The 26,996-nt window shown below is 48.1% G+C and overlaps 1 protein-coding gene across 1 annotated transcript in view; it reads left to right on the top strand.

Annotated features, from left to right (window-relative positions):
* Window positions 1-44: 44 nt before the first annotated feature.
* FAM131B (family with sequence similarity 131 member B) overlaps window positions 45-26,996 on the top strand; it is a 71,063-nt gene continuing 44,111 nt past the window's right edge. The window contains exon 1 of the mRNA XM_056848583.1: window positions 45-67. The gene's annotated coding sequence lies outside the window, so the exon portion shown is untranslated. The remainder of the gene's footprint in view (window positions 68-26,996) is intronic.

Here is a 26,996-nt window from a genome sequence, read left to right as displayed (position 1 = left end):
CGCCTCCCTCGCCGGAGGGAGCCCCGCCGGGCGGAGGCCATGGGCTGCATCGGCTCCCGCACCGTAGGTAAGGACGGGCGGCTGCTGCCTGGCCGGCCGGGGATGCTCACGGAGGTGGCTGCCTGCTGCTGCCTGCTGCTGCTGCAAGGGCCTTGGGCTGGGAAGCCTGGCGTCCAGGGGGTGCCCAAGGGGGGGGCGCCTAGAGGGGAGAGCGCGGGCAGAGCGAGCCGGGGAGGGCATGGAGAAGGCGCCTGGCTGCCTTCCCGGGGTGGGGTGGGGGGAGATGAGCCATTGGCTTCTCCACCCCCCCATTGCAGCGCCATTGGGGGTGCATGGGCTCTCTCTGCCCCCCCCCATGAGACCCTTGATAGGTGCATGGGCTGTGCATGGGCTCTCTCTGCCCCCCCCCTGAGACCCTTGATGGGAGCAGAAGGGGGGTTGGCAGGGAGCGGCATCCGCACGCCCCCCAGGTGTGGGCTCCTTCCCCCCCCCATGCTTGGCAAAGCCTGTGGCCGTTTGCGCATGGGAGGTTTTCGCCTGGGATTCGATGCTCTCTAGATGGACGTTTTCCCCATCCTCTCAGAACTCCGCATGGGGGCTTATTGTTGAGTTCTGAGAATTTGGATGGGGGAAACGGGCAGCTGGAGAGCGGCGAAGCCTCCCATGCGTAAATGGCCTGTGTGTGCAGGCGAGGGAATCGCCGCCGCCCCCCCTGCAGCTGGCTGGTAGGATGGAGATGTGCTGCCCCCCCTCCCACAGCTGGCCGGTTGGATGGAGACGCACCTTGCTTGGTAAGCCAAAAGAGCAGGGAGGGGGAGGACAGAGGGGGTGCTTTCTCCCCTCGCCAGAAGCTCGAGTGGGCTTCTGTTCAGCCACCCCCCCCGTGTGGCCCCCTCCCCCTCTCTGTTATTCTTATCCGAGTCTCCATCGCCCTCACTGCGGTGGTGAAGGCGGCACGTCCCTCCCTCCCGGTGGCTGCCCACGCCTCGGCTGAAACAGCCGCTGGGTCCCTCCTACCAGACCTGAGCTTTGCCAAGGGCAGCCCCCCCTCGCTTCTGCTGGAAGTATGAAAGTAGTGCCTCTCTCCCCCGCCCCCAACACTGCACCTAACCCGGCTTTCTGGACCGGTCGCCGCAGCTCACACCTTTGCAACAGAGGTGATCCTGTTGACGTGGTGCTTTCCCCTTAAAGGCCTGGATGCAAAGGCTCCTTTGGCGGGGGAGGCGTAGCTGCCCAGGGCCCAGAAGCGCTGTGGTTGGGGGTTCCCTTACGGCTCGGCCGAGTGAAGACCGGCAGATCTTGACCCATGAGACATAATCCTTGCGGAAGGCCGCCAGCTCCGTCCCCCCCCCTCTTTGCAATGAATGGGAGAGGAGCACATTCCATTTGGTGGGCTGCGCCCGCATTAATTAGCGTGTGAGTTTCCATCTGGATTTTCTGCATCAAAACGCTTCGGGACACCCTAGCTCTGTTTCCTTCCCCTGTTCTGTGCCTGGTATACAATTACTCTTCTGTTTGTTTGTTTGCTTATTTCCTTTCTTCCCTGGCAGATTCCCTTTGGGGGCTCAAGGTGCATTAGCATGCACCCAAGCATCCTTGTTTTATTAAGCTGTAACTGCCTTACTAGGAAGGAAGGCCCGAAGTCTTGGATAGGGTTTGCTTCCAAGTAAACATCTCAAGAAGAGGTGCTACCCAGCTTGCCCCCCCCCCCTTGGAGTCAGCCTTAACAAGGCATAGCAGTAACAGGGCAGATAGTTTCCTGAATAAAATATCAACAGCGCAAGGAGGAATTGGTCTAAGTACCAAGGAATTCAGTGCACCCTTAGGTTAACAACATAAGAAATGCCCTGCTGGCTCAGAACAAGGCCCATCAAGTCCAGCAGTCTGTCCACATAGTGGCCAACCAGGTGCCTCTAGGAAGCCACAAACAAGACGGCTGCAGCAGCATTGTCCTGCCTGTGTTCCACAGCACCTAATATAATAGGCATGCTCCTCTGATCCTAGAGAGAATATGTATGCACCATGACTAGTATCCATTTTTACTAGTAGCCGTGATTAGAAGAAAAAGAAGAAGAGTTGGTTTCTATATGCCGACTTTCTCTATCTGTTAAGAAAGAATCAAACCGGCTTACAATCACCTTCCCCTCCCTGCAGTATCAGAGGAGCATGCCTATTATATTAGGTGCTGTGGAACGCAGGCAGGATAATGCTGCTGCAGTCATCTTGTTTGTGGCTTCCTAGAGGCACCTGGTTGGCCCCTGTGTGAACAGACTGCTGGACTTGATGGGCCTAGGTCTGATCCAGCAGGGCCTTATGTTCCCCAGAACAGACACCCTGTGAGGTAGGTGGGGCTGAGAGTGTGTGACTGGCCCAAGGAATTCAGTGCATCCTTATGTTAAGAACATAAGAACGGCCCTGCTGGATCAGACCGAGGCCCATCAAGTCCAGCAGTCCGTTCACACAGTGGCCAACCAGGGGCCTCTAGGAAGCCCACAAGCAAGATGACTGCAGCCGCATTATCCTGCCTGTGATCCACAGAAGGTTCTCAGAACCTTTGTGGTTGCGAACCATATCTTGCCAGTGGGCAAAGCTTAACGGAGGAATTCCATAAGTAGGTTCTGCGCTAGATGTTTTTGAACGGCAAAGAAGTTTGGAGAGGGGGCTGCTGATTTGGTTGCAGAAACGGGGCTGGGGGGGGCGTTATTCCTTCCTCTGCAGTGATTTTTTTCATCCAAGCGGAACGGTAGAGGGGTCCTGTATCTTTCCTGTCACATGAGGGGAAGCGATGGGGGGTGGTAAGGGGGGACAACTTTGAATGGACACGCAGCAGGAAGGGAAGGGGTTAATCATTCCCCCAAGACCCACACATCGGAATTGCAGCCTGCTATGGCTGGATTTCAGTGGGAGAGGGGGGAAGGATCGGGAGACAGCTCTCCCGCATGATGCCTCGTTTCGCCTCGGTTTGCAAACAAACTGCTGATACCTACTGAGGGTGTAACAGAAAGCCATTAGGATCAATGGGAGTTTTGCCGTGGCGTCCAATGAAATCTGGGCTGCCCCCTAAATATGTCCCTAACGGGGGGGGGGAGCTTTGCTGCAGCTATGCCCACTCGGCTGGCACAGTACCCTCCGTACCTTACTTGGAATGAAATTGGGACACTCGGCCCCGGGAAGTAGGAAACATTTGGACCCAAACATCTGGCTGCCACCTGAAGTGTCCAGAAGTTCTCTTCGGATCGTCATAGAATCATAGAGTTGGAAGGTCCCATAGAGGCCATCTAGTCCAACCCCCTGCTCAATGCAGGATCAGCCTAGAGCTTCCCTGACAAGTGCTTGTCCAGCCTCTGCTTCAAGACTGCCAGTGAGGGGGAGCTCGCCGCCTCCCTAGGTAGCTGATTCAACTGTCGAACAACTCTTACTGTAAACATTTTTTTCCTAATATCCAGCTGGTACCTTTCCGCCCACAATTTAAACCCATTATTGTGAGTCCTGTCCTCTGCTGCCAACAGGAACCGCTCCCTGCCCTCCTCTAAGTGACAGCCCTTCAAATAACTTAAAGAGAGCAATCATGTCCCCCCTCAGCCTCCTCTTCTCCAGACAAAACATTCCCAACTCCCTCGCCCTTTCCTCGCAGGGCTTGGTCTCCAGGCCCCTGATCATCCTTCGTCGCCCTCCTCTTCACCCACTTGATTCTTTCCACATCATTTCATCCCCAGGCAGCGTGTTGAGTTAGCGGCGCAGAGGTTCGTTCTGCAATCTCCACCTCAGCCTCCCAAATGCCTTGAGATGGCCCTGATTTGGACATTTTTAATATATTTTTGGGGAAAGTGGGATTTTGTGGTATTAAATTCAGTGCACACGTTTGATATGTAAAAAAGAAGTCGTGTCTAAGGAAGGGGATCGTAATGGGCTAATGAGCAAGGTGCAGGGACCTTTCTTGAAAAGGGGGTATAGCATGCCTGAAAATGTCCTTCAACATTTATTTTGGACTTAATTTTCAGGCATGCTAATACCCCCTTTTCAAGAAAGGACTCTGCACCTTGCTCATTAGCCCATTACGATCCCCTTCCTTAGATGATGGCGCTTCTTATGAAGTGGGTGCCTGCAGTTGCGGCAGCCATCGTGGTGTAGTGGCTAAGAGCGGTGGTATGGAGCAGTGGACTCTGATTTGGAGAACCAGGTTGATTCCCCACTCCTCTACAGGAGAGGCGGACGCTAATCTGGTGAACTGGATTTGTTTTCCCCACTCCTCCACACAAAACCAGCTGGGTGACCTTGAGCTAGTCACAGCTCTCTCAGCCCCACCTACCTCCCAGGGTGTCTGTTGTAGGGAGGGGAAGGTAATTGTAAGCCGGTTTGATTCTTCCTTAAGTGGCAGAGAAAGTTGGTATGTAAAAACCAACTCTTCTTCCTCTTAAGACAATACACTGTTCTTGGTTGTTTTCCAGCAGCATTCTGGGGGCTCAGTGGACACAATCCCCCTGCTTTTCCTAGCCCAAGGGGCTATGTCACGATGGGTAGTTTTGTTAGTCTGCCTGTAGCAGCAGAAAAGAGCAAGAGTCCAGTGGAAAAGAAAAGAGCAAGACTCTCCGAGGTAGAGCATCTGCTTGGCATGCAGAAGGTCCCAGGTTCAATCCCCGGCATCTCCAGCTAAAGGGACTAGGCAGGTAGGTGGTGTGAAAGACCTCAGCCTGAGACCCTGGAGAGCTGCTGCTGGACTGAGTAGACAATACTGACTTGGATGGACCAAGGGTCTGATTCAGTGTAAAGCAGCTTCATGTGTTTGTGTGTCCAGTAGCACCCTAAAGACTAAAAATTTCCGGCAAGGTATGGGCCTTCGTTAGCTGTAGCTCACTTCTTCGGATTCCCTGCCAGAAATTTTGTTCGTCTTGAAGGTGCTAATGGACCCTTGCCCTTTTCTACTGCAAGGGTGTGTGTGTGTGTGTGTGTGTGTGTGTGTGTGTGTGTGTGTGAAGCGCCGTCCAGTCACAGCCGACTTACGGCGACCACGTAGGGTTTTCAAGGCAAGAGACAAACAAGAGGTGGTTTGCCACTTCCTTCCTCTGCAGGGCGATCCTGGTATTCCTTGGTGGTCTCCCATCCAAGTACTAACCAGGGCTGACTCTGCTTAGCTTCTGAGATCTGACGAGATCAGGCTAGCCTGGGCCATCCAAGGGGCTATAGGAAGATGGCGACTTGCAGACAGAAACTCAGCAGCAAAGAGCTACTTAGCCGTTCTCTCCATCTACTTCTTTTCTCTTGAGAGCCAGCATGGTGTACACATGAACACATGAAGCTGCCTTATACTGAATCAGACCCGTGGTCCATCAAAGTCAGTATTGTCTGCTCAGACCGGCAGCAGCTCTCCAGGGTCTCAGGCAGGGGTCTTTCACATCACCTACTTGCCTGGTCCCTTGAACTGGAGATGCCGGGGATTGAACCTGGGACCTTCTGCATGCCAAGCAGAGGCTCTACCATTGAGCCACGGCTAAGTGGTTAAAAGCGGTGGTTTGGAGTGGTGGGCTCTAATCTGGAGAACCGGGTTTGATTCCCCTCTCCTCCACGTAAGTGGCGGTCTCTAATCTGGTGAACCGGGTTGGTTTCCCCACTCCTACACATGAAGCCAGCTGGGTGATCTTGGGCTAGTCACAGCTCTCTTAGAGCTCTCTCAGCCTCACCTACCTCGCAGGGTGTCTGTTGGGAGGGGAAGGGAAGGCTATTGTAAGCTGGTTTCTTTCTTTCTTAAGTGGTAGAGAAAGTTGGCGTATAAAAACCAACTCCAACTCCTCCTTCTCCTCCTTCTTTTTCTTCTTCCGCAGTTAGAACCCCATAGATGACAAGGGGGGCTGCAGTGGGGGAAATAGTGGGTGAGGGAAGAATTAAGCGCTTGTTTCCTGCTGCCTTCGCTTCCCACACAAGCGCGGTGTTGAAGCAGCTGCTGCTGCAGCGTAATTGGCATGTAATACGCAACTGCTCTTCTGGAATGTGATCTTTTTGTTTCCTTGATGTACGTGGCGCCTGTTTTCTTTTGTCAGCTCTTGGCAGATATGTCACTTTGGGATCTTCTTCCTTTTCTCTCCCCCCCCCCCCCCGTTCCCCAACGTAAATAGAAATTGCTGAGCGGAGACCGGGTTTCCAGAATAGGTGCGGAACAACAAGCTTAACTGCTGGACAGCGGCTTCTTTGGGACTGATCCTGCCAATCAGCCCAACTACTGATCTTAGTCCAATTTTTTTTTAAGTCTTTCTTCACCACTAGAAAAAGCCAATAACTTACCCAGTGTGGGAGGCAGTCAATAGTTTTCCCCTTTCACACCCACACCAAAAATCTATGTACAGTACCCATAATGATGCCCACTTGTCCCATTCCTGTTTTTTGACCTTAGGTTTGCAGGTTTTATGGAATTTTCAAAACAAACAGACAAAAAACCCTTCAAAACCGTGACTTCTGCAGTTTTGACACATAATCAACACATACGGTTAGCTTTATTTTTATTTGAGCCTTTGCAGTTGAGATATCTTAAACTGGAATGAATGCCATGTATATCTATGGAGAAATTGAGAGATTAGAAAGAGAGACTGCTGAATTACAGCTAATAATGAAACTCAAGACACATGAATGCATGAAGCTGCCTTATACTGAATCAGACCCTTGGTCCATCCAAGTCAGTATTGTCTACTCATACCGGCAGCAGCTCTCCAGGGCCTCAGGCAGGGGTCTTTTCCATCCCCTACTTGCCTTTTCCATCCCCTACTTTAGCTGGAGATGCTGGGGATTGAACATGGGACCTTCTGCATGCCAAGCAGAGGCTCTACAACTGAGCTATGGCCCTTCCCCTATGCATTCTCCTGGACTAAGAATAAGCATTCTCCTGGACTGAATAGAGATCTGGGATTTCTGTCTCCTTACCCATGCTAATTTCTCCATGCCTACTACCCCTGTGCATCCCACACCTAATCCAATCCCGCCTGCTAATGTCATTTACTGGCTTTTGACATTTACATTGCCATTGTGTGTCTAATTCACTCTTCTCTACTTAAGGGTAGATGGACTCACATTCTAGTTGTATCTGAAGAAGTGAGCTGTGGCTCATGAAAGCTCACACCCTGCCTGGAATTTTGCTAGCCTTTAAGGTGCTACTGGACTCTTGCTCTTTTCTACTATGGAGGAGTATGTAATACAACCATAGAATCATAGCATCATAGAGTTGGAAGGGATCACCCGGGTCATCTAGTCCAACCCACTGCACAATGCAGGAAATTCACAACTACCTCCCCACCACACCCCCAGTGACCCCTACTCCATGCCCAGAAGATGGCCAAGGTGCCTTCCCTCTCATCATCTGCTTAAGGTCATAGAATCAGCATTGCTGACAGATGGCCATCTCGTCTTTGCTTAAAAACCTCCAGGGAAGGATAGCTCACCGCCTCCCGAGGAAGCCTGTTCCACTTAGGAACCACTCTGTTAGAAAATTCTTCCTAATGTCTAGATGGAAACCAGTTTAATCCAGGACCTAAGAAGGGAGCACGCACACTTGAGGCAACGATGGTTTTGTCTTGCTCATAGAGGTAGAAATTTGAAAGCTGTTATTGGCCGCGGTTCTCTAGCGGCACAGTATAGCATCGCCCTCGCCCTTGGGATCCCTTTTGCAGAATGTACTGTGCCACTTAGAGGGAAACAAATCCACGTTTAAACTGGAAGGGCCAATAAGGCCTGCTACACTGTGTGATTCTAGCCATGCCTTCAGGGTTTTGTTTTTAATCTTTGTCTACAGCCCAAGATCTTTTCCACCCTGCAACCAAGGACCCCTTTTCCTTACAGCATTCTGGAACATAGTACGCAGGGGTGGCGGTCCAAGAACGCTACCTCTTTTAATCGCACAGCTAATCCGATAGCGATGGTGATAAAGTTTATTGTTTGTGGCCGAAGGCCATCACAATCTATCATACAAAACATTAAAATAACATTGAAATAACTTTAAAACAGTCTGACCCCCAAGAAGCTAGTATTTAAATATGTTCCCTGATTAAAAACAGCCGTGGCTTGGATTTTCTTGGCTGCTAAAGGAAAGACTGACACTTTGTAGGAAACATCAGGATTGGCGTCTGATAGGAGAAAGAGCAGCTTCTCTGGATCTGGAAAAAGATTCAGGCCCTTTAGAGACACTCTGAGAAATTTAAATCTGGGCTCTGTGTAAAGAGGGCAGAATAAGGTGTGATGAATTAGGTCCTCTGGAGCGGACCCACAAATACATAGGTGAGAGGCCCGTGGTGTTTGGGAGTAACGTCCAGCTATCCTAGCCGTTGGCATGGTTTGAAACCAGAGGGAGGTAAAAGCTATTCTGAGTTTTTGGAAGGGGATACTGACCAGATAAGAAGATCTGACATGATTCCTTTTAAACTGTTTAAACCACGGTGAGAATTTGGGCTGGGAGATTGATTGCCTGTCTGATGCAGCATCACATTTGAACACCCAGTCCCAAATGTTGGTACATGCTAAGGGGACAGTCTGGGTGTCCTCTGACATGGAGTAGCAATGCAGGATGTTATGCATAGCTAATCTAATCCATTTGCCTCCCAAAACGTGTTCTGCGTCTTTCTCTTGTACGTGAATCCATGGTATCCGCTCATCTTCTTCTTTTCCATATCACCCACTCATTCTCTTAAAATAACAGAAGTACCGTCCCCAGCCAGCGACTCCTACTCTTTGCTGGCCAGGATGCCACTGAATGGCTCATCATTACCCACTGGGGGGGGGGGGATTTGTGATTGAACCGATGTGTTATCCAGAAGAGGAATTTGTATGCTAACTAGGGCCGAACGGAAAGGATTCTAAGGATCGAGCCGGCGTGTGATCCAGAAGGGGTTTTTGGTTTTGAATTTGCGCAGAAGAGCACGCCGCACATAGCATTGACTCTTGTTGCGGTAGCTCCTGCAGCGTGTCGGCTATGAGCTGTGGACGGGGAAGACCCTTTCTGAAAGTCATACCGTTGCTATGAGCTTGCGAGGTAGCCTTAGGCAAACGGCTGTCTCTTAGCCTCCACCTCTCACCTGCAGTCTGAAGATAATACAACTGACCTACTTTACCTCCGTTGGTGGTGGTCTAACTGTCATGTATTTATTAAGACATTACAAATTTGCCTCTGCGGCCTTTATTTGGATTTGTTTGCACTGTGAGAAGATTCATGTACCAGTGTGTGTGTGTGTGTGTGTGTGTGTGTGTGTATACATATATATATGTGTGTGTGTGCATGTTAAGTGCAGTCAAGTCGCTTCCGACTTACGGCGACCCTGTGAATCAGCGTCCTCCAAAACGTCCTATCGTTGACAACCTTGCTCAGGTCTTGCAAAATGAGGACCGTGGCTTCCTTCATAGAGTCAATCCATCTTCTGTTGGGTCTTCATCTTTTCCTGCTGCCTTCAACTTTTCCCAGCATGATTGCCTTTCCTGCTGCCTTCAACTTTTCCCAGCATGATTGCCTTGTCCAGTAACTCTTGTCTTCTCATAATGTGACCAAAGTACGACAGCCCCAGTTTAGTCATTTTAGCTTCTAGGGTCAGTTCAGGCTTGATTTGATCTAGAACCCACTGGTGGTGGTGGTTGTTTTTGGCAGTCCAGGGTATCCTTAACACTCTCCCCCAACACTACATTTCAAAGGAATCTGCTTTCTTCCTATCAGCTTTCTTCATTGTCCAGCTTTCACCGCCATACATAGTAACAGGGAATACGATGGCATGAATTATCTTGGCCCTGGCTGCCAGTGACCCATCCTTACACTTAAGAATCTTTTATATATGTACGCATTCAAGTAGGGGTGTGTAATATCTGTCTGGAGCATTGCCGTGCTCTTTTTGTCCACGCAATCCCAGCTTGCCGTTGTGAAGCTTTCTCATGCCCTGTGGGTGGGCTAAACCCATCCACCGATGATTTATTATAAAATGCCAGCACTGGTTGGGGTTTTTTAAAGCCTTTGAGCAATGAGGTGTTGCTGTGAAAATATCCCCTAGTAGGAGGAGCGTGATTCAGATCTTCCCGTGGGCGTGAGGAACTTGTCACTGGGAATCTCGAGGGTTCATCAGCTTGGAAAGGCAGGGGCTGCGATGCTGGAGGAAGATGGTTAGTAGGGCGGATAAATACCAGGGCTGACGGAGAGGACGTATAATAAAATAACATCATATAACCTTCCTGTAAACTGTAGCACAAAGAACAATGTCATTTAAAAATGACACAGCTTAATGACATGGAAATATGCATAAAACATTGTCATTCGTAAGAACATAAGAAAAGCCCTGCTGGATCAGACCAAGGTCCATCAAGTCCAGCAGTCTGTTCACACAGTGGCCAACCAGGTGCCTCCAGGAAGCCCACAAACAAGATGACTGCAGCAGCATTATCCTGCCTGTGTTCCACAGCACCTAATATAATAGGCATGCTCCTCTGATCCTGGAGAGAATAGTTATGCATCGTGACTGGTATCCATTTTGACTAGTAGCCGTGAATACCCCTCTCCTCCATGAACATGTCTACTCCCCTCTTCAAGCCTTCCAAATTAGCAGCCATCACCACATCCTGGGGCAGGGAGTTCCACCATTTAACTATGCGTCATGTGAAGAAATAGTTCCTTTTCTCTGTTTTGAATCTCTCACCCTCCAGCTTCAGCAGATGCCCCTGCGTTCTAGTATCATGAGAGAGGGAGAAAAGCTTCTCCCTGTTCACTCTCTCCACACCATGCATAATTGTATAGACCTCTATCATGTCTCCCCTTAACTGCCTTCTTTCCAAGCTATGCTGCCCTGAGTGTTTTAACCGCTCCTCATAGGGCAGATGCTCTAGTCCCTGATCTTTTTGGTTGCTCTTTTCTCTTACTTTCTCAAGCTCTTCAATATCCTCCCTCATGAAGGGAGGGGCTGTGGCTCAGTCGGTAAAGCATCTGCCTGGTATGCAGAAGGTCCCAGGTTCAATCCTCAGCACCTCCAGTTAAAGAGATCAGGTAGCAGGTGATGTAAAAGACCTCTAGCTGAGAACCTGGAGAGCCACTGCCAGTCTGAGTAGACAGTACTGATTGTGATGGACTACAAAGTTTGATTCAGGTGTTCAGTCAAAGAATTCTCAGACTAAATGGTGTTTGGGCTGGAAATGACATGCGATACAATGAGCCACAGGCCTGTGGAGTCATTCCTGACCCATGGGACCTGTGGACCCATTCCTGACGTTTCCAAGGCAGACTTTGTTTGCGGGGTGGTTTGCCAGTGCCTTCCCCAGTCTTCCCTTTACCCCCAGCAAGTTGGGTACTCATTTGGCCGACCTCGGAAGGATGAGAGGCTGAGTCAACCTTGAGCCGGCTACCTGAAACCGACTTCCGTCAGGATCGAACTCAGGTCGTGAGCTAAGCTTTTGACTGCAGTACTGCAGCTTAACGCTCTGCGCCACGGGGCTCTTTGCTTGGGAATAAATTCTGTTGTGGGACTTACTTCTTAGTAAACGTACATTCGGGCTGCATCTCTCCAGGTTCAGAGTGGCATGCCTATTATATTGGGTGCTGTGGAACACAGGCAGGATGGTGCTGCTGCAGTCGTCTTGTTTGGGGGCTTCCTAGAGGCATCTGGTTGGCCACTGTGTGAACAGACTGCTGGACTTGATGGACCTTGGTCTGATCCAGCAGGGCCTTTCTCATGTTCTTATTATAATTATATGTAATTATATTAGGTGCTGTGGACACAGGCAGGATAATGCTGCAGTCGTCTTGTTTGGGGGCTTCCTGGAGGCATCTGGTTGGCCCCTGTGTGAACAGACTGCTGGACTTGATGGACCTTGGTCTGATCCAGCAGGGCCTTTCTTACGTTCTTAAAACCTTTTTTGCCACATCACATCCATTCCATTTTCTTAGGTTATTCTGTACTTTGCATCTGTCGGTCTGGTAAGCACCAATCCACATGGAGAGCCAGCGTGGTGTAGTAGTTAAGAGCGGTGGTTTGGAGCGGTGGACTCTAATCTGGAGAACCGGGTTTGATTCCCCACTCCTCCACATGAGCAGCCAATGCTAATCCGGTGAACTGGGTTTGTTTCCCCACTTCTACCCATGAAGCCAGCTGGGTGATCCTTGGGCTAGTCACAGCTCTCTTGGAGCTCTCTCAGCCCCCACCTTCCTCACAGGGTGTCTGTTGGGGGAGGGGAAGGGAAGGTGATTGTAAGCTGGTTTGATTCTCCCTTAAGTGGTAAAGAAAGTCGACATATAAAAACCAACTCTTCTTCCATATGGCAGTAGCTACCAGAGTAACATGTGCAAAGTATCAGTAACCCATGAGGGAATTGGTTTGCCACTTAATGGTTGAGATGAGATTCGAACCAGTGATGCCCCCAGCTTGCTTTTTTTAGTTGCAGATGTGTGTAGGCATGTGTGTTTTCTGCAAGGCCGGTTTTTCAGTCTGTCTTTTTTGTCCAAGTATAAAAACTGCCCCTTGCATAATGGGAAGAATGTGTGGCTTGCTTCTCTCATCTGCAGCTCTCCTGGCTCACCCAAAAGCCACTGCAGAGAGTCCCTCAACCTCTGACAACATTTTTTTTTTGCGGGGGGGATAGAAGTAGTACAAGCTGGAGGGAAATGATGGAGAGCCAAAAAATTTAAAAGTTGAGCTGAAAATTATAACAAAATACTGATATTATTTATTAAGCAGTGTACACTGAATTAAAAACACTGGGCCTTTACTATATAGGGTGATCGATTAAAACAATATGTAAAAATAGTTGCTGATTTTCAACATAGTTGATGATACAAAATCAATGTAAATGACCAATAAATAACCCAAACACGTTTCAGCCTATGCAGCCTTCTTCAGTGCTCAGTTATGTGTGTGTAAAGTGCCGTCAAGTCGCAGCTGACTTATGCCGACCCCTTTTTGGGGTTTTCATGGCAAGAGACTAACAGAGGTGGTTTGCCAGTGCCTTCCTCTGCACAGCAACCCGGGCCTTCCTTGGTGGTCTCCCATCCAAATACTAACCAGGGCTGACCCTGCTTAGCTTCTGAGATCTGACGTGATCAGGCTAGCCTGGGCCATCCAGGTCAGGGCTGCTCAGTTAAACATACATATATTTTATAAACACATCCAGAAATACAAATAAAGGTAATGCGGTAAAGTAATAACCTTCTATATTGTGTGGAGCGTTGTCACTTGTTGTTGCTAATCATGGATTATTCACCATTTACATTGGCACACACTGAGGTCTTGTAATATATTTGCAATGTCGTACAGATATGTATATCATCAATCAGTGCTAAAACGTAGTGAACCCCCTACACAAAAAGGAAGTGCCGTCTCCTCAGACAGTGAGATCTTTTGACCCAAGATATACTTATAAGTATTGGCCAAACAGTTGTAGCAACGTAGAATCAGAGTTGGAAGGTACCACCAGGGTCATCTAGTCCAAACCCTGGCACAATGCAGGAAATTCACAACTACTTCCCCCCCACACCCCCAGTGACCCCCTACTCCATGCCCAGAAGATGGCCAAGATGCCCTCCCTCTCATCATCTGTTTAAGGTCATAGAATCAGCTTTGCTGACAGATGGCCATCTAACTTCTTAAAATCCTCCAGGGAAGGAGAGCTTACCACCTCCTGGTGATATCGTAGATAAAACTCTGTCACAAACATACATGAAACTGTCTTATACTAATTCAGACCATTGCTCCATCTAGGTCAGTATTGTCTACTCAGACTGGCAGCAGCTTTCCAGGTTCTCAGGGAAAGGTCTTTCACATCCCCTACTGCCTGTCGTTTTTACTGGAGATGCCAGGGATTGAACCTGGGACATTCTGCATACCACAACTCTCCCTAAGAAATCTGATTTTTTTGATTGCCATAATTCCAGAAGGCATAACTGCTGAAGGCTGCAGTAAAAGAGGAAGACCCAACAAGAGATGGGCCAACTCTATAAAGGAAGCCACGGCCCTCAGTTTGCAAGATCTGAGCAAGACTGTTAAGGATACAACGTTTTGGAGGACATGGATTCGTAGGGTTGCCTTGAGTCGGAAGCGACTTGACGGCACTTAACACACCCACAATTCCCGATTACGTAAATGACAGTCAAGACTCAAATTCTCATTGTTAATTACAGAATCAATGGGGAGACGCCAGTGAAGCAGTTTTCTTCCTATGCTTATCTCAAACTTTCCATGAACACATGAAGCTGCCTTCTACTGAATCAGAACCTTGGTCCATCAAAGTCAGTATTGTCTACTGCTGCGGCTCTCCAGGGTCTCAAGCAGGGGGCTTTCCCATCACCTACTTGCCTAGTCCCTTTAACTGGAGATGCCAGAGATTGAACCTGGGTCCTTCTGCATGCCACGCAGATGCTCTACCCCTGAGCCACGGCCCCTCCCCAAAGTCTATTTGGTCAGTCTATTTGCACAGAAATTGCATGTTAGGCTCAGAATTCCTAACCCTCCGTTTGCCCAGCGATCCCACGCAGCTGTGTAAATAACACGAGGTCGCCTTTTTTCATCCCAGATGAAACTGGATGTAATATTCTGCCAGCCTCCTAATGTATTGTCAGAGAACCATTTTGAAAAACAAAGTTTTGGGGGAATATGCATCTCAATAACATTAGTTCTTCTGTGGAAATGGTACACACGCTTAAAAAGGTGAAGGTAATCCCCTGTGCAAGCACCGGGTCATTCCTGACCCATGGGGTGACTTCAAATCCCGATGTTTACTAGGCAACTATGTTTACGGGGTGGTTTGCCAGTGCCTTCCCCAGTCATCTACGCTTATATGTATGTATATATAAACAGGGCCAGTGTGGTATAGAGATTAGAGTGTTGGGCTAGAATCTGGGAGACTCAGGTTCGAATCTCTGCTCTGCCATGGAAGCTTGCTGGGTGACCTTGGGCCGGTGACTCCCTCTCAGCCTTACCCACCTCACAAGGCTGTCGTGAGGATAAAATGGCAGAGAGTAGAATGACATAAGCTGCCTTGGGTCCCTATTGGGTGTAGTGGTTCAGAGTGGTGGTTTGGAGGGGTGGACTCTGATCTGGAGAACCGGGTTCGATTCCCCACTCCTCCACATGAGTGGCGGAGGCTAATCTGGTGAACTGGATTTGTTTCCCCGTTCCTCCACACGAAGCCGGCTGGGTGACCTTGGGCTAGTCACAGCTCTCTCAGCCCCACCTATCTCACAGGGTGTCTCTTGTGGGGAGGGAAAGAGAAGGCGATTGTAAGCCAGTTTGATTCTTAAGTGGTAGAGAAAATTGGCATACAAAAACCAGCTCTTCTAAAAATAAAATATTTTAAAAACTGCATAACAGGAATTTTAAAATAAGTTTTGGTTGTCATCTAAAACATATTAGATCGCTTCTAGTGGCTTTTTTCATGATCAGTATTTTTTAAAGATTTTTATTTAAAAAACCCAGAAGCCGCTGAATAAATAGAAATGAACAAATGCCAGTGGAAACAAATGCAGAAGTGGGATAGAAATGCTTTCGCAGGTTGGGGGTGGGTGGTTGAACCCATTGGGCTGCTGTAATTGAACCCATCGGGCTGCTGTACACAGCCGGTGGGCTCTGGCTAGCTTGTTCGGTTCCAAGTTGCACAGGTCCGCACTTCGCTGTTGACGCAATGCTGATGCATTATTTCTCCCCCTTCCGACACGCACACGGTAGAAGAGGCAGGGATCTCGATTGCTGGCGAAGCTAGCTCATTGTTTGGGGCGTGATGGAGGCGGGGAGGACGTTCACGGCACTGCTTGGCGTGATGAGTGACCAGATACGACGAGCGTCTGCTTTTTTGGCAGCCTGCGTCCGGGTCGCACGCTCTAGCCCTTTGCTGGCGAGGAAGGGAGCTGGAAGCTGCTCAGCGAAGTCCTCCCATTAGATCTCTCTGCCGGAGCAGACAGATTCTCCTTGGCCATGTGCTGTTTGGGGACCGAGGAAATAATCATCTCTCTGGGGCTGAGCCACAGATGGTCGAGACTCAATATCAGCCCTGGAAGCTCTGTCTGCTGCTCTGAAATTGCGAGCATAATTGCAAGGCGGAAACAAACATCAGATGCTGGAGGCATGTTTTTTTTTTAGATGCATCACAGAGGCAGCAAAATGCCCAGTTTTGTAATCGGCCTGGGTTAATCGACAGCAGGCGTTGGGTTAGTCAGCTATTGGAGGGTCTTGTGTGGGTTGATTGGGGGTGGTGGCGTTTCGATTCAGTGAGGTTCTGGATAATGCATTGAGATGGGGTTGCCAACCTCCAGGGACTAGCTGGAGATCTCCTGCTATTACAACTGATCTCCAGCTGATCGAGATCAGTTCCCCTGGAGAAAATGGCCACTTCGGCAATTGGACTGTATGGCATTTAATTCCCTCCCCAAACCCTTCTCAGGCTCCACCCCAAAAACCTCCCACCGGTGGTGAAGAGGGACCTGGCAACCCTACATTGAGAGAATCCTTGCTGTCCCCCTAAAGCAGTGGTTCCCAACCTTTTTTTGACCAGGGACCACTAGGACTTTTTTGTTCGGTGCAGGGACCCCAAGGTTCAAAATAAAAATTCTGAGAATTTGAAAATAAACTTTAATCATAACTGTTAGTTAAACATTAAACTTAGAATAATATTTGAATATATATATTTTATAATAGAGAAATTTTAATTTAAAAATATTAATTTATTATGGGTTTATAACTTTGTTTCGCGGACCTTAATTTAGTTCTCGCGGACCCCTGGGGGTCCACGGACCCCTGGTTGGGAACCAGTGCCCTAAAGAGACCCTGCCACACCGTGTTTTAGACTTCTGTCTGTAAGGATTGCCAGCCTCCAGGTACTAACTGGACATCTCCTGCTATTACAACTGATTTCCAGCCGACAAGACATGGGTTCTCAACAATTTTAGGGTTCCGGGGAAATTTTAGGGTTCCGGGGTGTGTGGAATTGGGACCACTATTCAGCAAAATGGGATGTCCTGTAGATTATGCACAATCTGTAAAATTGTAGTTTATTTTTAATTTGATCTGCGACGTTCAATAAAGTTTATGACTATCTTGGGAAGGGGGGAATTATGTTCTGAACAATGGTGCAAGGGGGGGAATGGAGCAAAAAAGGTTGAGAACCATCAGTTCACCTGGAGAAAGTGGCCACTTTGGCAATTGGACTCTATGGCATTGAAGTCCCTCCCCTCTCCAAACCCCGCCCTCCTCAGGCTTCACTTCCAAAAACCTCCCGCCGGGACCTGGCAACCCTACTGTCCATCCCCTGCAGGAGAGGGGAAGGCATTGCACCAGAAACCAAGACTGGGAAACTGACTTGCGTGTTCAAAAATCAATATTCATGTCTGATTTTATCTGTAATTGGGGCGATGACCTTTGGAATCACAATTTGCGGCCCTGCAAATTCTCAGACGCCAGGATCTTAACATACGCACATGGCAGTATTTGCAAATGTTCAATCAGAGAACAAGTTCTAGCCGAGTTTGGGGGCATTTTTGGCTCAGCGCTGTTTCTGTACTGGGGGCAAATGTCTGTTTTGCCCAGTTGCAGGATACTTGAATTTCTGCTATATTCCAGACCATAACATGCCTTGACTACTTGAGGGAGGGGAATGGCTGTACACAGACACAATGTTGGATACCGCGAGAGGCCCTGAAGAGTCGGTTGAGATTTTGGCGAAGAAGCTCCTATCACGCTCCAAACTGCCAAATTCTGCGCTGTTGCTATTAAAATACGCAGAACTTTATTAGAGAAAGATCGTTAAAATATTTTACAATTTTATCAATTTTAAGGTGATTAATTTTAATCAGGGATTTCTTTAAAAAAATTGATCTTACACCTCTATTTGTACAGGAGGTCTGTGATTCTGCGGTGCAAAACGATTGAGTCTGGACATTTTGATGTGTTGGCATGCGATTGGTCAGTTGACCGTATTAATAAATTTGATTCGATACTGTGAGAGGTTGATCACGACTGGTAGCCGTGTTAGTCTGTCACTAGCAGTAGAAAAGCGCCAGAGTCCAGTAGCACCTTAAAGACTAACAAAATTTCTGGCAGCGTGTGAGCTTTCGTGAGCCACAGCTCCCTTCTTCAGATACAGCTGCTAGAATGTGATTCCATCTATCCTTAAGACAACTATCATTAGGAACACAACGGCAATGTAAATGTCAAAAGCAAGTAAATGAGATTAGCAGGTGTGATTGGATTAGGTGTGATATGCAGGGTGGTAGTAGGCATTGAGAAACTAGCATTGGTAATGAGACAGGAATCCCAGATCTCTATTAAGTCCAGGAGAATGCATAGTCTTGAGCTTCATTATTAGTTGTAAATCAGCAGTCTCTCTTTCTAATCTCCCTTTGAAGCCCCTTCGTAAGAGAACTGCTACTCTTAAATGAGCAACTGAATGTGCTGGAAGGTTAAAATGTTCCCCCACTGGTTTCTGAATGTTGTGGTTTCTGATGTCAGACTTACGTCCATTCAGTCTTTATCACAGGCGCTGGCCTGTTTGTCCAAAGTAGAGGGTGGAAGGGCATTGCTGGCATGTGATGGCATAAATCACGTTAGAAGATGAACAGGAGTAGGAACCTGAAATAGTATGACTGACGTTGCTGGGCCCAGTGATGGTGTCGCTAGGATCTATATATGAGCAAAGTTGTGAGAGCTAGGGTTACCACGGTCCCTCTATGTATTTTTTTGCAGAATAGTGCACGGCAAGATTGAAGGCTTGAAAAAGTCTACTCGAAATGGAATTATACCGGATCTCCATTGCTCCACATCTTGTTGCTGTGATTTACTGATGCACTTTGTACAATTATTCATACGGACTGAATAAGAACTGAGCATTTTGGCTTATATTTTGCACTGTAAAGCCTTATGCTAAGAGTTGGGGTCTGACTCAGACCAATTGTGATATACATTTCTTTGCTCTAGAGTTGCATGTTTCCAATATATATCTTTAATAGCAAGAGTTGCTTTTGTTTGATTCCTTTAATTTGGAAATAATAGTCTTGTGCTGTATTTTGAATTCCACACTACCTGGAGGTTGGCAATCCTATGTGAGAGGTTGTTTGGCTTGGACAGGGCATTCCATCAAAGCATGTGGCCTGTCAGAAGTGTGTGAGTGTAAGGGACTAGGTAAGGTGTTTCCTTGTGTATGTTAGAGCGCATAATGTACAGTACTTAAAATGTACAGTTACTTCGCCCCCCACACATACACACACTGTGGGTTGGACTGCCAGACCACAGCCAGCAAGTCCCAGAAGAGACTGGGGGGCATGCTGGCATCACTTTTGGTAAAAACCAGATGTGACATCATTAGATGAACACATGTTGTGGGGAGGAGAAGGGAAGGTGATTGTAAGCCGGTTTGGTTCTTCTTTAAGTGGTGGAGAAAGTTGGCATATAGAAACCAACTCTTCTTCACCTTCATGCACAGCGACTCATAACTGACTTTCAGAGTTCACATGGCAGACAAGAAAAAGCAGAGTTGGTTTTTATATGCTGAATTTCTCTACCACTAGCCCAAGGTCACCCAGCTGCCTTCATGTGGAGGAGTGGGGAAACCAAACCAGTCCACCAGATGAGCCTCCGCTGCTCATGTAGAGGAGTGGGGAATCAAACCCGGTTCTCCAGATCAGACTCAGCTGCTCCTAACCACCACTCTTAACCACTAAAGCACGCTGGCTCTCAGCATTTGCCCCCAGAAGCTAGCCTTTGCCCCCCGCCTCTTTCAACCAGTGGACGTTAAACACCAGCCACTGCTTTTCATAACAAGGGTTGCTTCCTGGCCACATCATAAGAACATAAGAACGGCCCTGCTGGATCAGACCAAGGTCCATCAAGTCCAGCAGTCTGTCCACACAGTGGCCAACCAGGCGCCTCTAGGAAGTCCCCAAACAAGACGACTGCAGCAGCAGCATCCTGCCTGCGTATAAGAACACGTCAGATCTGACAGAGGAGGCTTCTGCCTCGGAAAAAAAACCTCACACCCGTGTTAATCCGCTCAGCACTCCTCTGCCTTCTTGCCGTGTCAGACAAATGCGGCCGGCGTCTCGCAGTAGGTCCCCCTGGGTCACCCGGTCCTCTGCTTCCGTGCTGTAACCCAGCCTCCCCAATCAGCTTGAATACATTACGGAGCGATCAACTCCCCGTTCTGCTCTCTTAATAATGCCAGATTTCATTAGCTCGCCTCCCTTCAAGAATCGCCGTCCTCTCCTGCCCCGCTGTCCTTTATTCAGCCCATTAAATTATTTTCAGCCAGTCAGATCCCTCCTAAATAAACACTGTTGGTCACACAACTTCTTGACAGGGCCTGGAAGCAGGCAATCTCTCCTGGATGAATCCCGGAGCCCCACGCAATTCAGTACTGCTGTCGACAATAACCACAAAAACCGTAGCAACACTGCTTCATATTTATATAGTCCTGAATGTCCAAAGCGCTCTTTACGTGCCTTATCTTGGTATGCCTTTCCTGGCAAACAGCTTCTCGGATCTCTCCCTGAGATAAGAACATAAGAAAGGCCCTGCTGGATCAGACCAAGGTCCATCAAGTCCAGCAGTCTGTCCACACAGTGGCCAACCAGGGGCCTCTAGGAAGCCCACAAACAAGACTACTGCAGCAGCATTATCCAGCATTATCCTGTGCATGCTCCTGTGATCCTGGAGAAATTAGGTATGCATCATGACTAGTATCTGTTTTGACTAATAGCCATGGACAGCCCTCTCCTGCATGAACGTGTCCACTCCCCTTTCAAGCCTTCCAAGTTGGCAGCCCTCACCACATCCTGGGGCAGGGAGTTCCACAATTTAACTATGTGTCGTGTGAAGAAATACTTGCTTTTATCTGTTTTGAATCTCTCACCCTCCAGCTTCAGCAGATGACCCCACGTTCTGGTATTATAAGAGAGGGAGAAAAGCTTCTCCATGTCCACTCTCTCCAGACCATGCATAATTTTATAGACCTCTATCATGTCTCCCCTTAGCCGCCTTCTTTCCAAGCTAACCAGCCCTAAGCGTTTTAACCGTTCCTCATAGGGCAGTTGCTCTAGTCCCCTGATCACAGGAGAACACTGTTGTATTCTTCATGCAAGGCAACTGGGAGGCCCATGAGGTAGGGACGGCTCTCTGGCCAAGTCACCCAAGCAGCTGCTTGGGAACAGCAACAGCACTGAGGTCCTCCCTCCAGCTATCAGTGGTACAGGAAGTGGATGGCATCCCTTCTCAGCCCTGCACCATCACTGCCTGGGTCCAAGCAAAGTCCATGGTGTTACTACAAGAGCTTTGCTTGGACGCAACCTGTGGTTGTGGAGGCTAGGTTTGCCAACCTCCAGGTACTAGCTGGAGATCTCCCGCTATTACAACTGATCTCCAGCCAATAGAGACCAGTTCACCTGGAGAAAAGGGCCGGTTTGGCAATTGGACTCTATGACATTGAAGTCCCTCCCCCTCTCAAACCCCGCCTTCCTGAGGCTCCGTCCCAAAAATCGTCAGGTATTTCCCAACCAGGAGCTACCAACCCTCGTGGAGGCCTAGGAAAAGATGGTCTCCATTGCTAGGGGTGACTAAATACCTTGAAACAGCCCCAGGCCTTGGTTCTGACTGTGCATCCTTAGCACATACATCTGAGTGTTAACATAGTGAAGACATGCTGGGGATTCCTCGGCAGACACATGTAATCTAGAAAGGGCTACCTGAAGATATCACGTTTGGAAACTGTAGATGATCTTTGATAGGGTCATGCAATCAGATTGCGAATCTATATATCTAATAGAGACACACAACCCCTTCTGTGGATATCTAAATCTCCAGATCGGGGCCACACCAACACTGAACAAATTTTCTAACAAACTTGGGGGAACCCCCCCCCCCATAGGTTTGCAGAAAAATCTGAAATCTTTTTAAAAAATACATTGTGGGGGGAGGGGTGGTTAAATTTTTATTTCTTTTTTAGAGCTAGTGGCTCCCAGACATCGCCACCGCTGTGGCCGGGCTCAAAGGCGGGTGGTGAATAGGGCTGCCAACTTCCAGATGGTGGCTGGAGATCTCCCGCTATTACAGATGATCTCCAGATGGCAGAAATCCATTCACCTGGAGAAAGTGGTTGCTTTGGAAGGTGGACTGTCTGGCATTGCACCCCAATGAAGTCCCTCCCCAACCCGGTGTTCCTCAGGCTCCACCCCCAAAATCTCCAGGTATTTCCCAAGCTGGAGCTGGTAACCCTAGCGGTGGGGCTTGCAGCTGGGCCAGGCTTGGCTGTGGAGGAAGATGACATTCCCCCACCCCGTGAGTCTTGCAGAACTTGTCAGAACTATTTTCAGCAGAAGATGTGGTGCGCTGTTTCGGCTAAGCATCTGAGCTACAAATAGAGTTGCCAACTCTGAATTTGGAAATTCCTAGAGATTTGGGGGTGAAACCTGGAGAGGGCAGGGTTTGGGGAGGGAAAGGACCTCAGCAGAGATTTCATGTCATAGATCTCCAAGGGAACGGATCTCTGTAGTCAGGAGACCAGCTGTCATTCTGGACAATCACCATCAGTTAGCGTCGTCTAAGTTGTGGGAACAATAACGCTGGAGTAGTTGTAATGTCAAGATGTCCGCAACACACAGCAGAGAAGGTTAAAGTATGTGCAATTCACATTAAGGTCCTTTACAGCGGGACTCAGAAAGCTCCAGGCATGGCAGCACCTGGATATGACTCGCTCGGGTCAGGCAGGGAACCAACTCAAGCAGCCATTTCAAGTGTATATCCCACAAAACTCAATGCACCCAATAATAACTTTGAACTGGCACTCTCTATTTATCGACATGTAGTGGCAGAATTAGTGTTTACTAATGGCAGAAACTAAATAAATGTGGCAATGAGAAGGCTTCTGCAGCATCTCCTTCCAGCCTAAGTTACCACCGAGAAGGTTTTTTTTTAAATTTTGCTGTGAAATTCAAAATAATAAATAATACGTTTGCATAGCAATAAACTTAACTGCAGAGTTTGCACTTGCGCGGCGCCATTCTGGCCAGACATACAACCCCGCTGGCAAGATTAAACTCAGAAGATGACAGTTCAGCTAGTTTTCAGCAGAAGCACATTGTGCACAGCACAGACTGGCCAGCATTTGTGTCGCGATGAACTCGCCTCCTACCTGGAACAGTTTCTCAAACTTAAAAAAAAACAGTGTTTAATAGTCGAAGTTGTTGGACAAACCTTTAAGTATACAAGAATGCTAGGTGCTTGATTTAAAAAAACAACAGGCCACCAGAAACACAGGGTGAGGGAACAACAGGAAGAAAAGAGCAGCGTCACTTTGGAAGAGAGGTTCATGAGCAATTCAGGAGCAAAGGCGTGGAGAAACAGAGTTCACCCCACAGCATAGGGATGCTAGGTCTCCCACTACCGCGGGAGACCTCCTGCATCCCACTCCTTTGCCCACCAGCACCTGAGGCACCGGTGGGAGGGGAAGGGGAATCGAGTGTGCACCAGCATCGCACCGGCATGCTGACATCACTTCTGGCAGAAACCGTAAGTGATGTCATAGACCCTCTCGAACTTACAAAAACTCTGTGGTTTTAGGATTTTGTGAATCTTAAGGCCATCTAAGGAGAGGCAGTGGTTCAGTGGGAGAGCATCTGCTTGGCATGCAGCAGGTCCCAGGTTCAATCCCCGGCATCTCCAGTTAAAGGGACTAGGTGATGTGAATAGACCTCAGCCTGAGACCTTGGAGAGCCACGGCAGGTCTGAGTAGACAGTACTGACTTTGATGGACCGAGGGTCTGATTCAGTATAAGGCAGCTTCATGTGTTCACATGTTGGGGATCCCTGATCTAAGCCATTGACTGTAGCAGGACTCCCCCTTTGGTAACTGGAGACTCTGCAGTCGTGATCCGTTGCCTTCCCCATCCAAGAGCAGCATCAGGTGGCAAATGCTGTCCACTCCTCTAAGTCCTGTTTCCATTGCTGCCTGCCGCATATGCATTGTGCATCTTTGGCCTGCGTTGCTTAAGTTGCATTTCTTCCTCCTCGCCGCCCCATACTTCAGATGCATTTTCTTATTCCCCGTGTCAGCACGTATTGGATTACGTTCTGTGAACTGGTGCGTGAACGGATTATGCTTGTTCTGTTCCATTTTGGACTACCTCTCCCCCCCCCAAAAAAATCTTCCACATGATTCTGTGCCGCCAGTTCCGCGTCCTTTTTTAGCGGGGAAAGAGGGGAACAGGGACACAATTTGCATTGCCTACGTACGTATAGCGATTGCTGATGCCAAGTCCTGCTGCGTTCTCTCTAGACATGTGTGTTCTGAGCTCTGTTGGAAGGGTGCAATTTGAGTCTTCTCTGGTTATTTTTAAAAAACGGATGAAGAAAGGGCGACATCGCTTCTCGGCTGAGAGCCCCACAGATCTTGGAAGCCGGTTCTGTGTTCAGCTGGCGTTTGTCTGGAGTTGCGTAATGGAGAGATGGAGGAAAGACCCAGTGAAGGGAAGAGTGTTAAACCAAATGGTGCATTTCCCTTCTGCTAGCCCACCTTAAGAACATAAGAAAAGTCCTGCGGGATCAGACCAAGGCCCATCAAGTCCAGCAGTGTGTTCACACAGTGGTCAACCAGGGGCCTCTAGGATGCCCCCAAACAAGACAACTGCAGCAGCATTATCCTGCCTGTGTTCCAAAGCACCCAATATAATTATATATTATTATATATTATTATATATATTATATAATTATAATAAGAAAAGAAAAGCCCTGCTGGATCGAACCGAGGCCCATCAAGTCCAGCAGTCTGTTCACACAGCGGCCAACCAGGGGCTTCTAGGAAGCCCACAAGCAAGACGACTGCAGCGGCGTTATCCTGCCTGTCTTCCACAGCATTTAGTATAATAGGCATGCTCCTCTGATCCTGGAGAGAATAGGTGTGCATGATGACTAGTATCCATTTTGATTAGCAGCCATGAATACCCCTCTCCTCCATGAACATGTCCACTCCCCTCTTCAAGCCTTCCAAGTTGGCAGCCCTCACCACATCCTGGGGCAGGGAGTTCCACAATTTAACCATGCATTGTGTAAAGAAGTACTTCCTTTTATCAGTTTTGAATCTGTCACCCTCCAGCTTCAACAGATGACCCCGCGTTCTGGTATTATGAGAGAGGGAGAAAAGCTTCTCCCTGTCCACTCTCTCCATACCATGCATAATTTTAGAGCCCTCTATCAATTCTCCCCTTAACTGCCTTCTTTCCAAGCTAAACAGCCCTAAGTGTTTTAGCCGCTCCTCATCTGGCAGTTGCTCTAGTCCCCTGATCATTTTGGATGCTCTTTTCAGAGAAGAAGGGGTGAGTTTGGGGGCTGTACCTCAAAAATACCCCCCAAGAGCTTCGCAAATCCTGGGGAGAACCCGAAAAAACTGGATAATTACCTGGTTTTTTCGGGAATGGCCAATTCAGCTTTGGCTTTCCCCCCAGGTTTTGGAATTCGGTAAACCCAAACCTGAAATTTACCAAAATGGCTTATTTTGGGCTAATTTTCGGTTCTGGTTTGTCGATATGCACAGCTCTAGCTCCTGCCCTTCCCCAAACTCCACCCTTTCCAGGCGCTGCCCCCAAATCTCCAGGAATTTCCCAACCCAGAGTTGGCAACCCTACCCGAGACTCTTGCTCTCCAGGGCTTGGCTGTGAAGGATAACCCCCAGAGGACCCTTCCTGTTCTGTATGGTCCTAATTCAGGGCGATGCCTGATTGCATGAATGGCGTTTATCCGTAGAGTTATTTTCAGCCTAGTATTGCATTTAGGGGGCTCTTGTGCTACATGTAGTCAGGAGCAAAGGGACAAAAATGAGCAGGCCATTAAGTAAGGTAGCTGAAGTCCTCGGGAAGAGCCAGAGTGCTTCTGAATTACTATTGAGTCTATTTCCGCCTTCTGCGTAAACTGGGATTATTTGCTCCAGTTGGCTCTGTCCTTACTTATATTTGTAATTTGGTGGTGTTTTTTTGTTTTGTTTTTTAAAAACCCAGGTAGTAATGAATCTGGCAGCTGTAGCAATTTTTTTTTTTTTTGGCACAAGCACTGACAGCTTTATGTGCATGTTCACATTGGCACATGCGAGTACATGGTTACTTACGCCTGTACAGTTGTAGCCGTTCCATACTGAACCACTTAACTTGCAGCGCTGCATATTATTATTAAGCTTTCAGCAACATAGAACAAAACATACAGGACACACAACATACATATTTTGTAACATAGTTTTGTACATCCTAGACAAGGTATATATTTATCTGTATGAGTCTGAAGTAGGTTTACAATCAGCCTATTTTAAAAAATATATAATTAGAGGTATATGAATTTAATTCTAAATTCTTAATTCTTAATTCTAAGCAATACAATAACCTAATATATATCTAATTTTAGATTTTAAAAAACCATTTATTGGATCTTGTGGTCAATACTAAGAGTAAATGATATTACTATAGATGTTATATTAAAATGATAAAGTATGACATCTTACTTCTGTATCATAACTATTTATATTTGTTACATAACTACCACAGGCCGCCTCTTCTGTAACAATTCATAGTACCTATTAATTTCTGTTTTCACTTTTGAATATATTCAAAATACAATTTCCAGTTCTTTAAAAAATCTTCTCTGGGTATTTTATTCACGATGTTTGTCCATCCTCCTCCTCCTCCTCCTCAATCGACAGCCCTGACCTGGATGGCCCAGGCTAGCCTGATCTGGTCAGATCTCAGAAGCTAAGCAGGGTCAGCCCTGGTTAGTATTTGGATGGGAGACCACCAAGGAAGTCCAGGGTTGCTGTGCAGAGGAAGGCACTGGCAAACCACCTCTGTTAGTCTCTTGGGGTCGCCATAAGTCGCCTGCGACTTGACGGCACTTTACACACACACACAGTTGCAGACAACTTATGGGCAAGAGAGGGTCAGAGGTGGTTTGCCATAGCCTGCCTCTGCATAGCAGCCCTGGACTTCCTTGGTGGTCTCCCATCCAAGTACTAACCAGGGCCGACCCTGCTTAGGTTCCAAGACTGGGCTA

The sequence above is a fragment of the Euleptes europaea genome, chromosome 4, assembly GCF_029931775.1.
Source record: "Euleptes europaea isolate rEulEur1 chromosome 4, rEulEur1.hap1, whole genome shotgun sequence".
Lineage (NCBI taxonomy): Eukaryota > Metazoa > Chordata > Lepidosauria > Squamata > Sphaerodactylidae > Euleptes > Euleptes europaea.
Note: the sequence above shows the minus strand (reverse complement) of the source record. Positions and strands in the feature narration are given on the sequence as shown.